Genomic DNA, 14,572 nt, shown 5'->3' on the forward strand with positions numbered 1-14,572 from the left:
CATGGAATTTGAAAACAGCAAATTCCAGGCCTGGATAAGTTTTGGAAAAATAAAAATATGCAGAAAGTTTTTAAAAAAATCTTGGAAATTTGCTCTACAAATCTCAATGTTTCTGTTTATCGACAGAAAAAAGCTATTTTGGTGTTTAAAAATAACGTAATGTTAATGATCGGGTAAATTCATCGCGTCACTTCGCTGTTAGCTAGCTGGTCCTCCTCCTACCGGAGCTTCATCTGCACTGTAACTGTAACTGATTTAATGCTGTCCGGCATCGTTCAGACTAATAAAAGGCAGAGACGCGACGACCCGAACTGCAGAATATACAGAAATGTGATATTTGTATACAGCAGAAGCAGCACGGAGCTTGCTAGCGCTCCCACAGGAACCCTGCCGCCACAGGAACTCTGGCCCCGGTGTTTCCCTTCGGGTTAACAGCGGGTTAACAAATCTCTCTCTTTCTATAAACTGTGAAACAGACTGTCCAGATTTAACTTCTCTAAAACACTGAGGAGACCCGAGCACCAACATTAGTTGGTTGTTTCTAATATTGAGTATTGTACTGTATACTCTTCAGTTCTCCTGGTGTGTCTGACAGGTTATTTGAAACACCTTCATGTTACTAATTTGTGTTTTTATATTAGTGTTAAGGCATTTTTTTAGGCTGTAATGCCATCTCTTTCTCTCTTTTTTTGGGTAGCAGGTGGCAGGTAGCAGGTCCCAGCCAACAGCAAGATTATTCAAAACTGATTCAAGTTCAAATTCACAAATTCCACGTTTCAAACCAAAGATTCTATATCATGTTCTTTGATGAAAGTATGAACCGCTGTATACAGGTTAAACATTAGAAATGCTTAGCAGCATGTGGAATCAGCTCAGAGTTATACACAATAGAGCTCTCATGATTTGACACATATTTTATTAAAGATTGTCAGCATTGCTTAAAGAAATGTTTTTTTATTATTATTTAAATACATTTTAAGTAAGATATAGGCCTACTATAATCAGTTTTGACATGGATTTTTTTGTTTTGTTCATGTCTGCACTGATATTTTAAAGATTGTATGGTCATGAAAATTTGCCGCGGCTTGGAAAAGTCATGGACTTTTTTTTTTTTTTTTTTCCTAAAAACTAACATGGCAAAGGAGGAGGTAGCAATGGCCAGCTAACTTTCACATGTTAAGTCCAGGGTATCTGCAGATATTTAAAGTCTTCAATTTTTTTGTCTTAAGAAAAGGTGTTAATTTGCCTTAAAGTATTGAATATGTCTTCTAAAGGTCATACAAATACCACAATTTTTATCTTTTTTTTTTTTTTTTGCGCATTGCATTTTAGTTTCCAAGTTTGATATAAAAGTTTAGCTTATTATTTAACAGCAGACCCAATGCATGTATGGATATTTGGGGTGCTGTTTTACTATTTTATCTGTTATGTTCATTATTGTATTTAGTATATTTTTTTTTTCCCTCCAAGAGACTTAAAGTACACATGGGGGTTCGATAACCTCCTATTTGGCACAGTTCCATTTTTGTATTTAATATGGGTTTGTCACAAATTATAGAAAATTACAGACTACCTGAAAAATATGAAAACTTAATATTGATATTTCTGTATGCTTTTTGCCATTTTTGTTATTGTAAATGAGGCTCTTAGTGGTCTTAAAGTCTTAATTTATTTTCCCTATACCAGCAAATACCCAAATACTTTTCGCTGTATAGTTTTCTGAGTACAGAGTGCTGAGTTTTACAATACTCTCTCGATTTGCACCAAACCTACACTTTTTCTAATGGTACTTCTCTATTCTATCTGTGTCCATAATCTTACAAAGAACAAGCACAAATATGAAGAAAATAAAACACTCTGTATCCCTATTTAACACTAAGCACAGTCCAGAGCTGTCCTTGATTTCTTCCTATAGAGAAGTAAGAATGCTCATTATCCTACAATATACATGCTACATTTAGCCTGTGACTCAGATATTAAGCCACCCATTCACGCTCTTTATCTCTCCCTCGCTCTCGCCCTCTCTCTCCCAGGTGTGTGTTTGATTGTTCGCTCTGGTTAATTGGTTGTTTACACTCCATAGAAGCCGATAGTGTAAAAACGCACGCCTGCCAATTGCGCTGCCAAATCATGCATATTAATTTATGTACAACCTGCTTGTTTTCCAATTATGGGAACATATGCAAATTACTGTTCGGAGCCTGTCTGAGTGATGAGACGATGATGCAGGAGAAGTTCAGGAAGCTTGTTATGTTTGAGTGTTAAATAAATAAATAATGTTATGTGGCTCTGTTTTAAATGCAGCAATTTTTTTGATTTAGGAGTAGTATTTAATTGAGAGTGACTGTAAAACACACAAGTTTGCATACTTATCTAAAGCAGTTTATTATAAAGAAAATAGCAGTTCTCCCAAAAGGTAAATTGAGCAGGTGCAGCACTGGGGAAGTAATCATATTAATACTAAAAGCTCATCCAGCATTGTGCTGCCAAAACCTTGTGTGATTCCAAAAGGAATTTCTAAAATTAGATGATTGCTTTAGATTATAGTCCATGTTATATAAACAATGTACGTTTGCACAGCATTTAGAACCTAAAATTAGGCTCAATGTTTTTGGTTTTTTTTGCCCAATTCATTTAATACAGTATTTTTAACCTGTGATTAGAGGGCTGCTTTGGAGTAAAACTCCTTACAATACACAGTATTTGTATATATACATCTGGAAAAAAATCAGTTTCTGAATCAGTTTCTCTGATTTTGCTCTTTATATATGTTTAGTAAAATGAACATTGTTGTTTTATTTTATAAACTACAGACATTTCTCCCAAATTCCAAAAAAAACATATCATTAAGAGCATTTATTTGCAGAAAAAGAGAAATGACTGAATTATCTAAAAAAAATGCAGAGCTTTCAGACCTCAAATAATGCAAAGAAAACAAGTACATATTCATAAAGTTCGGCAATTCATATTTGGTGGAGTAACCCTGGTTTTTAATCAGAGTTTTTATGCATCTTGGCATGTTCTTCTCCACCAGTCTTGCACACTGCTTTTGAATAACTTTATGCCACTCCTGGTTCAGCTTGGTTTGATGGTTGTGATCATCTGATATTGTACAGGTTCTGTTGGTCATCCTTTAGTCCTTTATCAGTGATCACAGGATGCTGCCCACAGGACTCACACATGTTAGCTGGATTTTTCAGATTGGTGTTCTCTGTTTTCTATTCTCTTATATTCTAGGAGAGACCACTTAAAAATAATGAGTTTCCAAATTGAAAACCTCCGAAAAATAATCAAGAGGAAGATGGATGATCACAAACCAAGCTAAACTGCTTGAATTTTTGCACCAGGAGTGGCACAAAGGTATCCAAAAGCAGTGTGTAAGACTGGTGGAGGAGAACATGTCAAGATGCATGGAAACTTTATAAATATGAACTTGTTTTCTTTGCATTATTTGAGGTCTGAAAGCTCTGCATCTTTTTTTTATCTCATTTTCTGAAAATAAATGCTCTAAATTATTATTATTATTATTATTATTAAATATTTTTATTTGAAATTTGGGAGAAATTTCAGAGAGTTGTCCCTAGTTTTTAGAATAAAACAACAATGGTTATTTTGCTCAAACATTTACCTATAAATAGCAAAATCAGAGAAACCTATTGAGAAACTGAAGTGGTCCCTTAATTTTAACCAGAGCCGTATGCTGAGCTTGTGTCTACAAGCTTTTGAGCATATGGGCCGGTGTATTATGCCAAATATAATACACTTACAGGCAGTAACAGCAATATGCTTACTAGTTATATGTCTCCTGAGCTTTATCGGTACCCTTGTGCAGTACACTGTTTTAACTGGTGTTAATGACTGTGTCGTATGACTTATAGGTCAGGTGTGAATCAGCCCGTGGTATTTAAATCGCTGGGGCGTTCATGTTAGCATCTAAGGAAGCAGGTTTGGGGTTTGGATCCCTGGAGCACCAGACTCTGCTGCAGGATTACAGTTCTAATGCTGGATAGGTTCTTCTTCTTCTTCTTCTTCTTCTTCTTCTATCCCACCCTGTTATGTAGAGCTGCAGTTTAGCAAAAAATTATACTTTATTTTTGTTACTTTTTACCACCATATTCTCCTAAATTTGGGATGCCAATTACCCAATCCCTGTACATATGAACTTCCCCATCACTTGTAATGCCCCCAACACAGCCAATGCACTTAGATGAAAGTGCAGGACCCCCCAGTTCTAATAGAACAGCTAATAGACACCTGATCTGACCAACATCAATCTAGGAGTGATAGGGATATCACCCTCTACCACCTCAGAGAGGAAGGCCATTTGTGCGCTCTCTGACTCCGGCTGCTGATGGCAAGCTGCATAATCTGTGATCATAGTGACAGAGCCCTAAAGTTTAGTTTTCACATCTGTTGTGCAATATGTGCAAGTTGTTAGGTAATCACTTTAACACTGGTTCTCAAACTGTAGTACATGTGGTACGAAGTATCCCAAGGTGGTGTGCCAGATGACCACAAAATGTTCTGCATGCACTGAAAAATTAATCATTACCATATATAAAGTGTTTGATTGTAATGTACGTTTATTTCGAGATGTACATTTTTTCAAAACCAGTTACATTTGGATCATGTTACAGAGGTAGAAGAATGTAGGCTATGTCTGAAATGTTAGAAATGCTGCCTACTCAGACAGGATTCTGTGCTCATTTATGTCTTCATCAAAGTTCAGTAATCTAGCCTTCTGTTTTTTGGGGGGCTAAAATGCTAATAGCTAATAATCACAACTCGAGGAGGTTTAACCCCTTCCAAGTGAGACCGTTTAAGCAGCAAGGCATCTACAGGTGCTGGTCAACGAATTAGAATAATTTGAAATAGTGCAATCATGAAATTCTTTGAATGCATTTTTTGTGCAGAAAGCAAATCAGGTGTTCACCGCACCTGTCCTAATCTTTTCACGCACTCGTGGTTGTAGGTTTCGCCACCACGACGCCAGACACGAGGACCTTGGTCACCGAAGGAGATGCAGAAGCGTGATTCGTCACTGAAGACCACTTTCTGCCAGTCTTCAGCAGTCCACTCGCCGTGTTCTTTGGCCCACTTCAGCCGTTTCTCCATTTGTTTCTTGTTCAGCATCGGTTTTACTGCTGGAACGCAAGATTTGAAGCCGAGTTCGCGCAGACGACGATAAGTGGTTGATCTGGAGACGTCAGCGCCGGTCTGCTTGTTCCACAAGTTGGTGAGCTCGGAAGTGGACTTGAACCGGTTGCTGACTGCGATCTTTCTCAGCTGCTTGTTGTCGCGAGCAGAAGTTTTTCGGACGCCGGAACAGTTGGTGCGCTTGCTGCAGTTTTTCTTGAGAGCTTTGCCGACGGAAGACTGGCTGATGCCGAGCTGCTCAGCAATTTTAGTTTGGGTCAAGCCTTGTTGGCGAAGGCCTTGAATTTGAGCCACTATTCCGGTTGAGAGGTTGTGCTGCTTACCCATGATTGATTTTACAACTTAGAAATTCTACTCAACCCTGACTTTATACTGCACAGTGAACACTCTTCACAGAAAACAAAAATTCGAGCATTTATTCTAATTCAATGAAACAACAGTGTCACAGTTAAATGGCCTAAATGGGCCTTTTGGAAAGCTCAGCTGAGCAAATTTTTTTCCAGGTAACGAGTTCTGTGATTAGTCTAACGAGTAGGACAGGTGCGGTGAACACCTGATTTGCTTTCTGCACAAAAAATGCATTCAAAGGATTTCATGATTGCACTATTTCAAATTATTCTAATTCGTTGACCAGCACCTGTATACAGCTAGCTCCAGTTTCAGACACATCCATAGTGTTTAGAGACTTGACAAGGCTTTACTGGTGTAGTATGGTATGCTACACTATTTGAGGGTTTCAACCCATGCCTAAGCTGCTTTTACCCACTACAATATATATCAACATATTTTATGTTATAAAAAATGATAACCCAACATTTAATTGTTTTTAGTGTTTTAACAAAAATACTGTGAAGGTTATGTGGACTCATTAAGTAGTTCAATAAGCCACCTCGCTCCCATTGACTCAAGCTTTCCAAGACATCTTCATCGGCATACCCAGGGTTACCAGGTCCAACAAAAATATCCAGCCCAAAATCTGTCTAAAACCCGCCCTTCAGAAGCTTAAACCATCCAAAATTGTCTGTCACAGGATTGAAGTAAATGGCAAAACAACTATGAGTGTACTACTTAGTATATTGTTTATAAGGAATTTATTATCAGTATTGATATTTATCTTTAAGTCATTAAAAATATTGTAACATTAGTGTTTTATTAGTTTTTATAACAGTTTTATATCCCAGTCAACAACATTAAATAACAACATAATTAGCAAAAAAATGACTTTTGCTTACACTTTTCTGTTCTTGCCCATCCTGAACTCTCTTCTCTCCTCTTTGACATTTTTTCATCGCATTGTGATTTTTCTCTGTCTCTTTCTCTCCTGCTTTCCTTTTTATGCTGTCCTTTATGTTGTTATGTATAGGAGGTAAATCCTGGCGAAAATAAAGCTGAACTGAAAACACTAAAATGAAAATGCACATACAGTTTTGCACTTTCTTTTTCCAATCGTGTGAATGTATGTGTATTATGTATTGTATTAGTGTATTATGACTAAATTTAGAACAAAATTAAATCACTTCATTTGCAATTTAATTGTTCACTTGAACAAGGCCATTTCATTTTCATGACCATACAGGTATTTCACAGTCTATAATCCAATCTAAAATAAAAAACTAATTGTAAAAAGAAAAATAAGAGCTGCACTTTGGCTCTGCCTTTTCTTGATAAACTGCATAATAAATGTCAAAAATAAAATCAAAATGCAATGGTACCATTTTTATCTTTATTAGTCTTTGCAATGGGTTACCATATTTAACATAGTATTGTTCTCCTGGTTCTTATGGTTGTAATCAGTCTTGGAAGATCAATTTTAGTCTGGACTTCTACGTTGGATGTTGACGTAACAACCAAGGCATCCTATCGTGCTAACTTGTGGATTGCAATAGCATATGAGCTCCACAACTGAAGAACCATTAAAGAACTGTAGAACTGAAGAACCACTTGCAAAATGTAGTATTATATTACATTTAAAAACAATATACTGTGGAGACATGATGCATCTGTCATGGTTAGGATGTTGTGAGTTGGGGGCTTTTAATTGCCTTACCACTCCATTCTGATGTCTCACAAGTAAAATAATAAAGAAGCCGAAAGAGGTTTAGTTTTACCATCTTTTATAGTATAGTTATGTTTCTGTGTTAATGTAAAACAAATACATTAACAAAAAAATATGCCAATGATGATTAAATATTCTTAAATAGTCATTATACACCAACAGGTCATATTTAAGTGTGGTTAAAATGAACACTTTTATTCCAAAATGCAGTGCAAAACGGAAGTGCAACAGCAACAGTCACTGGAGAATTGTGCAGTATATATTTGTATATTTTAATTTTAAGATTATCAACTAATTTTAAGTGTATATGCTTGACCATCGAATACACTCTGACATAATTAAAGTAACTCTGGGAGTTCTGTTCAGGAGTTAAATCTGAATTTTTGTGAGAGTTAAAATACTTACCCCATCTAGAGTAAAATACAGCTCTCAGCTGGAGTTATTTTACCATAAACTCCCTCACAGTGTTAAAAAATAATGCAAAGATTTGTGCTATTAAAATAATATTGTTAAAAAACATTGTAATATTTAAAAACCCTGAATAATATAGGAGTAAAAGTTACAACAAAAAATAATTACTGATTACAATAACAATTTCATACTCAACAAGTTGCCAGTGTATTTTTCCATTGCATGGTAACTTTAAACCTGCATTGCAGTTCTCAGTGCATTACCAGCACTTTGTCACAATGTACAGTACAGAAGATGATAACTTGCTCTTACAGCCTACAATATTTTGGCTTGGCAAACAAACATTATATAAAATACAATAGAATAGCCCATGGAAGTACTGGGAAAGAGTCCACACCTATGGTAAACTAGGATTGGGGGACACGCCCATTAGAGAGTTTAGTCCCGCTCCTCAGGACCTTAGAGTAAACTCTGAACTCACACAATTTAACACTTTCACACTTTTTTGTTTATCTCCAGATTTTTGAACTCCAGAAATTTGCTGTGATATGTCTTATTATTAGTGTGTAGTATGCAATTGGGATGCAGCCCCAGGGTACAAGATGACAACTGCTAATATACTTTTGACATGTAAGTTATTAGCAAGCATATTTAACTGGAGTGTACCATTGCAGTTTGAAGAAAGAGTGTGATGATTTAGTCATGCACTTTGTGCACGACCAAAGAAGCAAACTATGAACATTAAGTGTGTTGGCTGACTGACAGCATCTGAAGAAAATGGAAAATCTGATTTTTTGCCTACTGCCTACTGTCTACCATTGGATTGGACTTCAGGTCTAATGTTTCCTACAGGACATAATGCTCTTTAACAAAGTGTTTTACATTAGCCTTCCATCAGTGTCGGCTCACTTCTGTTATTAAATAAAGCAAGTGAAGCAAAATAAAGTGCAATCATTTTAGTGTTTTTGAATGGCACTACTCCTTGGCTAATAAAATGAAAGCAGACTACAGGTGTAATTTTAACAGCAGGAGATATAACAATATACCATAATGTGCATGATGAAGTTGAGCTTGTATTAAACTAGCACAAAGTTCACTGACTGAAAAGGAGCACCGTTGCCTGTTCCCACTGGATGAATTAATCATCAGAGAAAAGCAGGTACAGTTGTGGGGGACAGTGAAGAAAACCAGACGCTTTTCACTACAGCTGGACTCTTAGAAAGTGGACCATATAACAATGAGAACCGGTAAGCACTTGTAACAGTATTAAGCAGGTTTGGATCTAAATTCTAGCCCCTAATAATATCTTGAGTTTTTAGAATTTGCAGTCCTGTCCAGAGCAGAAGAAACAGATTAGGTTTTCTTCACCAATTAATTTGATAAAAGTTTGTTCTAAATAATAAAGTCTACATCAGATTCCTGATGTGTTTTCAAACTGCAGAATTGTTCACTGCTTTGTTCTTATATTAAATGACTGTATAATGATAGATTCTTCGACTAGTGCAGGCTAATGACATCATGCTACAATACACTAATGTTTATTGCTATCAGTCACAATGGAGAAGCAGACGGGCCACAGATTTTTACTACCTTGGCAGAATTATGAAACAGAAAACAAAATTTGACTCCATATTGACCCAACCTGGAAACTTGCATGGTAACACTGCCTCTAGTGTTGAAAATAGACTACAGAAACCATTTTACATGCTTGTTGTCATTTAGCACATATTGTTCCTTTAAGGTAAAAATATACATAATGTTGCTTTAAGAACATATTTTTGTATGTCTAAAATAACAGGAAAAATAGAAGGGGGAAAATAGCTTCACTGGTACCCATCCAGCTTTTGCGGGACTTTAAACCCCTACAGCTGATCATTTGCATTAGATATGGTGACCTTAGGCTTAAAAGAGGCTGCTCCAGGGCCCCGGAACATCATGTCCCATTCTGTGTGCAACTGAACAACTTTATCATCAGTGGGTGCTCCTTAAAAGAGCTCAGATCACTAATAAGGTGCAGCGTCTGAATAGTTTTCGGCTTGTATTGCATGCCTGCCACCAACAGCCAAACATCTGCAATACACAACACATGGTGTATTTTGTTTTTCATCTATTCATTCTATTTCTCCACCTCTAGTTTCTCTATTTTATTCGCTTCTCACAAGACACAATTAATCTTGTCTCAAATACTGTATGACCTAGGTCTGTTTGTGCTTTTGATTAGAGTGTTTATCTCTTCTCTCCGTCTCTGTTGTCTGTGTGAAAACTTAATTATTTCAGGGTTGTCCAATTAAGGTGTGGCTGCAGGTTTTCATCCGAGCTGAGCAGGACTGCACCTAATTCCACTTGCACTTCCATTCCACAGAGTGAGTAGCTATGAGCACAGAAACACAGCAGAGATAACTAAAAAGTGCTGTGAGTGTGATTGCAGTGTTGATTTGTGATGCTCCTCCATGTACAGACAGCCCTATACAGCTGGCTAACGTGAGGTGCCAAAACTTTTGCCCCAATGTTACAAAGTCAATGCTTGGACTGCTCCTTGCACACTCAGTAATCATGTCCAAAATAATGGGCTTTTAGCTTTTAGCATTTAGCTCGTGTTTACATTCTAAGCTCCACAGTCTTGTGAAGTATTTTGTCAAAAAAATCTAAGAAGACCTACTTCATTTATTTTATTACAGCACATGGGTTTTGGGTAGTTGAGATGCTAATATTTTTGCTACTGTGTGCTAACAGGTTAACAGGTTAAATGATGTCTGGGGCCATGAAGCATTTAATATTTTTCTGTTTGGAGAAAATATCTCTGTTTGGAATCACTCCCTGCTACAGAAATTGTGCACCATATAGTGTATCAGTCATGTTGTAGCGCTGTTCAAAAAGATACAAAAAGTACATTCCCTATATTTCCTATGTAGTTCACTATTAAACCCCCATAATGCATCACAGAATGTAGCATACAGATACGCATTTAATTTCCTAGTCAGGTCACTATATATAGCAAATGCTATATACTGAGTTAATGAGTCAACCATTCTGAACACAGCTATTGAGTACATTTTTCTCAAGTATTCTCCTCTCTAGAAGTTCTCAGTTATTACCAGAAATGGTACTTTAGCATCGAGCCCCACCCTTGATTGGTAAATCTTCCCAAAACACACTGATCTCTATTGAGCTATTATTATAGGTAAAAAAAAAAAAATAACCAGCGTGTTTTAACATTTTCTGTGTGTAAATCAAAATCCAAACAACCCACTCACTCAGGGTGCTGAACCCGGGGCAGACAGTGCCGTTCGCTCCAGGCTGTTGAACCTGGGCAAACGGCCCCGGAAAGCCGGTAGCTCCGGGCACTAAACCCGGGCTAACAGCACTGGAGAGTGGGTTGTTTGGATTTTAGTATAGATAGTTAGCTAACTCTCCTGCTGTCCTTCTTTCTCTGCTGTCCTCAGGCTCTTGGAGGTAGTCGGTCCGTCACAAACTCTGGAGATATCAGCCAATAGTATTTGCTAAGGGAGGTGACTCTGACTCTGCCCCGAAACTGTCAAAACCACCCCTTTCAAATCTCAAGCGCAAGAGCCTCGCTCGAGCAAAAACAGCAGCCCCAGGTAATTTGCATAGCACACGAGGAGAACTGTGAATTCGAGAGGGAAAAAACACCCGAGAGGAGATAAATGAAGCTCGATTGCAATATTTTCATCAGCGTGCACAAGATTTCCTTTTTTTGCTTGCTAGTTTCACATTTGCACTCGCGAGAAAAATGTTAAAACATTGAAACATTAATTTTTTTATATATTTTTTTTTTTGCGCCCTGACTTTGGACATTGATGTGTCGCCATATAAATGAGTAAGAATAAAGTATTATTGTGTTTTTTTTAGCCAGGCAGTGTATTATTTGTATTGTAGTATTTGCATTGTCATATGTATGTTTTTTCCTGTTTGTTTCCCGCTTCAGTGTATTTTTGCCGTACCTCAAGAAGATGTCAATTACAGATTAATTGATTGGATGGTTGATTAATTGGTGGATTAAATATGTCCTTGTTTGATTAGTTTGCTGTTTGTCTGGATAAATTTGACATAAAATACCAGCATATTGTAGTAAAAGCCACTACACATACTGTAAATCTAAACACACACACACACACACCAACACACACACACACATACACACCGCACACAGTCGGTAGAGGGAGCACGAGCAGTCAGTCAGAGGACAGACGTGGTGATAACGCACGCGCACTTCTTTGGCCGGTTGCTATGGTTACAACACAATGGAAGACGGGACAGAGAGAGAGACTCAGGGCTATTGGTGGTTCCAGATTATCTGTGGATTTTATGTCAGGGTAATTATAGTCTGATTGTTTGTTTATGTGAGTGTTTATTTGTTTGTGTTTATATTTGTGTACACAGATCTGTGTAAACAGCTTTTTGGGTCTTCACTGACTGCAGCATATCAATACATACACATCTACACACACAGACACACACAGACACACAGGTACCAACACACAAGTACCAACACATGACCCACACCAAGAATTAAAATCAAACAAAAACAATAAAAGTGAAATGATGGCAAGAGAAACACACACATAAACAGATAGATAGATAGATAGATAGATAGATAGATAGATAGATAGATAGATAGATAGATAGATAGATAGATCTATGTGTTTATGTGGAAGAAGTTCAGTTAGTTTCTTTTCCAACAGCAGCTGCAGCTTCAGTTTTTCTCCACAAACTCACTACAGCCCCCTAAAAGCCCCCCTTTCAATACACACACTCTCTCCTCTTCTCTTCCTCTCTCCTTCTCTCCATTTCCTCTCCTCCTCTTTCCTCCACAGTATGTAAATCACGCCCCCCTTTCCACACACTCCCCTCCCAGGAATTCATGAAGAAAGAAAAGAGAAAGAGATAGAGGGAGAGAGATAGAGAGAGAGCAAAGAAAGGGAAAGGGAGAGAGGGAAAAGAAAGGTGAAGAGGGAGCGAGAGTGAGAGTGTGTGTGTGGTGTGTGGAGAGAGAGAGAGAAAGAGAGAGAGAGAGGTAAAGGAGTACACAAGTCAAGTCGTCTTGACACAGAGAAAGAGAGGGAGGGGAGAGTGAGAGAGAGGGAGAGAGAGGTGTAGTGTTATAGGGGGTGTAGTGTGTTACAGTGTAAAAGGGGGTGGGGTGTGTGCGAGTGCATCATCAGTGTGTGTGTGTGAGTGTGTGTGTGTGTGTGTGTATGTGTGTGTTAGTGTGTCCAGCTGCACTGTGTGTGTATGTGAGAGTGTGTGTGTGTGTTTCTCCTGCAGGAGCTGCGCGGTTTGCAGTGGCGGAGCTGCAGGATGGGAAGCTGATCCACGGCGCCCAATGCATGCACGCGCACACGCGTGTGTGTCTGTGTGAGTGTGTGTGTAAGAGAGTGGGAAAGGGGGTCCTCGTGCATGAAGAGAGGGAAGAAAAGAAGGGAAAGGCTGTGCGGAGGTAAGAGCAGAGAGAGAAAATGGATGCTCCAGTCCCTCCTCCTCCTGCTGCTGCTGCTCTTTGTGTGTGTGTGGTATATATATGTGTGTGTGTTTTGTGCTCGTGTGCTAGCGTCAAGCTAACGTGCTGTGCGCCATTCCGCCGCTGCGACTCGTTTTCTTCTTCTCCTCCTCCTCCTTGTCCTCCTCCGTTCTTCTTCCTCTTCTTCTTCATGCGGGGGGAAAAGGTTGTGGAGACCCTATGCACGCGCGGGGTTCAGCTTGTCTGCACGCGCAATAATGCACAACCGGTGTGAGTGTGTGGGTGTGTGTGCATGCGTTCTCTCTATCTATAGAGGTATGGACTGTATGTGTGTTACAGACAAAGCTATACACATGCACTTGCACACAAAAAGGTATATGGAAGAATATATATATAGCTAGCCTACGTACAGTAGTGTGTGTCTGTTTGTGTATTACATACCGGTATGTTTGGGATGTAACGTTATATGTGGGATGTGTTACATTGTAAGCCTGTTACAGTTATATATGTGTGTAGCTACATATGTTACAGACAGTATTACAGTATCTTTTGGTCTTAATCTGTGTGTTGTATGTGTGTGGTATGTTACAGTCAGGGCTAGGTTGGGGTGTGTGTGGTGTGTTACAGTCAAAGCTAGGTTGGTGTGTGTGTTGCGTTACAGTCAGAGCTATGTTGGGGTGTTTGTGGTGTGTTACAGTCAGAGCTGTGTTGGGTGTGTGGTGTGTTACAGTCAGGGCTATGTTGGGGTGTGTTACAGTCAGACCTGTGTAGAGGTGTGTTACAGTCAGGGCTATGTTGGGGTGTGTGTGGTGTGTTACAGTCAGGGCTATGTTGGGGTGTGTGGGGTGTGTTACAGTCAGAGCTGTGTTGGGGTGTGTGGTGTGTTACAGTCAGAGCTATGTTGGGGTGTTTGTGGTGTGTTACAGTCAGGGCTGTGTTGGGGTGTGTTTGGTGTGTTACAGTCAGGGCTGTGTTGAGGGGGTGTGGTGTGTTACAGTCAGAGCTGGGGTTTTGTTTAACAGTTAGAATTATGTTTGGGTGTGTTAAGGTCAGAGCTAGGTTTTTGTGTATGTTCCAATCAACATTGTGTGTTTTTGTGTTACAGTCACAGTTATATTTGGATGTGTAGTGTTACAGTATTTTTTGATCAATGTGTGTGTTTGCTGTAATCAGAGCTATATTTGGGTGTGTTACAGTCAGAATTATGGGGGTGTGGTGTGTTACAGTTAGAGCTATGTATGCAATGTGCGTATATATGTTATGCATAGGGTGTTACAGTAGCTTTTGGTCAGTGTGTGCTGCACTCAGGACAATGTTTGGCTGTGTGCTGTGTTACAGTAAGAACTATGTTTGGATGTGTGGTGTGTTACAGTCAGAACTATGTTTGGATGTGTGGTGTGTTACAGTCAGAGCTCTATTTGGGTGTGTGGTGTGTTATAGTTAGAGCTATGTATGCAATGTGTGTGTGT

This window comes from Astyanax mexicanus, chromosome 6 (genome assembly GCF_023375975.1).
Source record: "Astyanax mexicanus isolate ESR-SI-001 chromosome 6, AstMex3_surface, whole genome shotgun sequence".
NCBI classification, from domain to species: Eukaryota; Metazoa; Chordata; class Actinopteri; order Characiformes; family Acestrorhamphidae; genus Astyanax; species Astyanax mexicanus.